Here is a 3,398-nt window from a genome sequence, read left to right on the forward strand (position 1 = left end):
ATCTAGAAACAGAAATTCCAGTTGACCCAGCAATCCCATTACTGGGTATATACCCAAAGGAGTATAAATCATTCTATTATAAAGACACATACACATGTATGTTCATTGTGGCACTGTTTACAATAGCAAAGACTAGAACCAACCCAAATGCCCTTCAGTGATAGACTGGACAAAGAAAATATGGCACATATACACCATGGAACACTATACAGCCATACAAAGGATGAGTTCATATCCTTTGTAGGGACATGGATGAATCTGGAAACCATCATTCTCAGCAAACTGACACAAGAACAGAAAACCAAACACTGCATGTTCTCACTCATAAGTGGGTGTTGAACAATTAGAACACATGGGCACAGGGAGGGTAACATCACACACTGGGGTCTGTTGGGGGGTGGGGAGCTAGGGGAGGAACGGTAGGGGGTGTAGAGGTTGGGGAGGAATAACACTGGGAGAAATGCCTGATGTAGGTGATGGGGGGTATGGAGACAGCAAACTACCATGGCATATGTGTACCTATGCAGCAATCTTGCAAGATCTGCACATGTATCCCAGAACTTAAAGGGCAATAAAACAAAAAACAAAAAACTGGCATACTAAAAAAAAACAGCAAAAATCTATTTAATTAAGCATAAAGTTACTTTCACATTTGTCTACAACCATAGTAAATACAGTCCTAAACACACAGGCTTTAGAATTAAAGCCTCTCCACCTGCAAGATTACATATATAAAATTCGTACTATTGTTTATGTAATAGTGGACTCATTAATCGAATTGAAATAGTTATAGTATCAATAAAATAAAATGGGTAGAATTTACTCATAAGATTCATATTTAAATCATCTTTGTTTATAAAATACTATCCTGAGAATGGAAGCTTAATGCTTCAATTTGAGCAAAAGTTTAATACTTAAATAACAGTAGTTACTTAGACTGAAAATGAGATCAGTCAAAATTAATTTAGAAGAGAGAAAAAACATTGTCAGGTTTCTTGCTGTGGTTCTGGATGTTCAGTAGCAGGCCGAATCAACCCTTCTACCTTCAGAATGTGGGGTTGGGGTGAAAAATCCAGGCCTTGGGGGAAGGTAATATCCAAAGAAGGCATATTAAAACTTCTGGCTTCTGCTGGTCCAGACAGTCTACCAGAATTAGAATAAAATCTGTCTTGCCTTTGTGGAAGAAGAGCTGAATCAGGATATGATTGTCCTGGTGGAGGAAACATCATCCTATGGTCCTGTTCCCATGGGGGTGACAGGGACACAGTGTCAGGAGCCCTATGAGGACTGGTTAATTGGTCACAGCTTGAGTCTCTCTTTCATTGGTAATCTGAAGTTTCAGAGGATTCCCTGGGCTTTTTGAGCCTCTTCCTCCTCCCCCGGGAAGCAAAGATGAGAGTCTGAGTGGAGCCTTGAACAAAGTTGGAAGAGAGAGAAAAGCTCTTGTTTCAAATGAAGGCCGACTCAATGGTGAGAGACCATGTGGGGAATGTTCTCTTTCAAATGTTGTATTTGGAACATAAAGTACATAAGAGTCTTTTTCTAAAAGTTCAAATTTAAACACTGTTTCAGTTAATTTTTGTCTGTTGTAAGCATTTTCTGTTCTTAAATCATTGAGGTTTCTTTCAGCAGTCTGAGCTGCCAACCAATTATCATTTGCTTTTTTCTCATAGGAAATAATCCTCCCTTGATAATAATGAATAGTTCTCTCCAATTCTTCAAGATCTTTGGCTTGCTTTCTATAGGCCTCCAACTCTTCAGTGCTGTGGTTGATCTTTTCATCCACTTTAGAAAGTTTCTCTTCTTTCTCTAACTGGTAATTTTCCTCTACTATTAATTTCTTGTGGAGTTTCATTTCATTTTCTTGATATAATTCAGTCATCACTCTTAAGTTTCTGATTCTCACTTTCAAAATGCGTGTTTTCTGACTGCAAAGATGCTTGTTCAGTGTGAACATTTTTAATATGCTCTGTAAACCCTTCCTTTGTTTAATCAACTTCAGATAACTGAATATAAATTTGTTTTCTTTCTCCTTCTAAGGTTTTTAAAGAAGCATTTAACTTAACTTCAAAGCTCCTTTTGGAGGATTATCTAATTAAGCACCATTTTCCAATTCACTGTCCACTTCTAATTCCAAGTTCTCATCCGTTACATCTTCTCCAAGCATAGCAGCCCAATCTTTCCTCTTTAGCAAGCATCAGTCAAAGTCTTGATGTGATTTTATCATTTAGAACTTGTTCTGTGTGTACTCTGGAGTCTTCAAATGTTATTTTCTGTTTGTTAAGTTCACTCACTTGTTCTTTCCATACTTCAGCTTCTTGAAAAAGCTGTTTCTGGTTCTCCTGAAGTTGAGAATGTTCATTCAAAGCATCTTTTATTGCTATCTTCAGTTGTTCTTCATTCATTTGAAATATCTTGAAGGCAATTTTGGCTTCAGCTACTTGTGACTGGAGGGATTTTGACTCATCTTGTGGAGACTGCAATCTTTTTGAAATATCCACCATCAATTCATCTTGTTCAGAATGTTTAGATTTCTCTTAACTCTTTTACTAGACAGCGTATTTCATCCTTCAGTTCAGAATTGGAGCTGTTTAGCTAGTCACAGGCTGCCTCCAAACTTTGCGTTTCTGTTGCCTCCTCAAAGCTGGCATCCATTAAAGATGACGCTACTTCATAGCCTTCATACTCTTTTTGAACAAGGCTAAATTTTTCAGGTAGTTTACATTTTTCTTCAATTAGTCCAGAAAGCACCACGGCAAGCTTTTTCTCTCTTTCCACATAAAGCCAACTCCTAACTGATCTAAAAAAAAAAAAAAAAAAAAAAGGAAAAGCAAAAAATCCAATAATAGCTGCCCATATCACCAATTCCCATGGAAAACCATAAGGATTAGAATCCTGTATTATACCATCCGGCAGTAGCACCTTCAGGACCAGCTGTAAGTACCGCTCAGGGGTAGCTCAGGGCTGCTCCATAGTGCCAAGGCTGCTCTGGAGGTTGCCTCAGCAACCCGGGCCTGTTGGGGCCACAGTGAGGGGCAGCATTCGGTCTGGAACCTGAATTGTCACGTGGCAACTGGAGCGGACCACTGCGGAGCTGGCTGCAGGGGGTGCTGGGAGACTCAGGCACCCACAGGACTGACAGGCCTACCCTGCCCACCCCGGCCCGCTTGTTACACTTGAGACAGCGCAGGTCTGAGCCCAACCCGCACAAGCCAGTGACGCATCATGTCCTCACCACCCGACCCCTCGGTTTGGTTTCTATTTCTTAATTTTTGGAGATAGAGCCTCACTCTCGCCCAGGCTGGAGTACCGTGGTGTTACTGTTATCTATGGCGGTTATCCGGTTTACCGGGAGGGAATCCAGAAGGATCTGCAGCAACCTCAATTCTTGCGTCCTC

General features: G+C 40.5%; 1 pseudogene; it reads right to left on the reverse strand.

Annotated features, from left to right (window-relative positions):
- Positions 1–982: 982 nt before the first annotated feature.
- Positions 983–2,973, reverse strand: LOC108315572 (annotated as a pseudogene).
- Positions 2,974–3,398: the final 425 nt, after the last annotated feature.

The sequence above is a fragment of the Cebus imitator genome, unplaced genomic scaffold, assembly GCF_001604975.1.
Source record: "Cebus imitator isolate Cc_AM_T3 unplaced genomic scaffold, Cebus_imitator-1.0 Scaffold174, whole genome shotgun sequence".
Lineage (NCBI taxonomy): Eukaryota > Metazoa > Chordata > Mammalia > Primates > Cebidae > Cebus > Cebus imitator.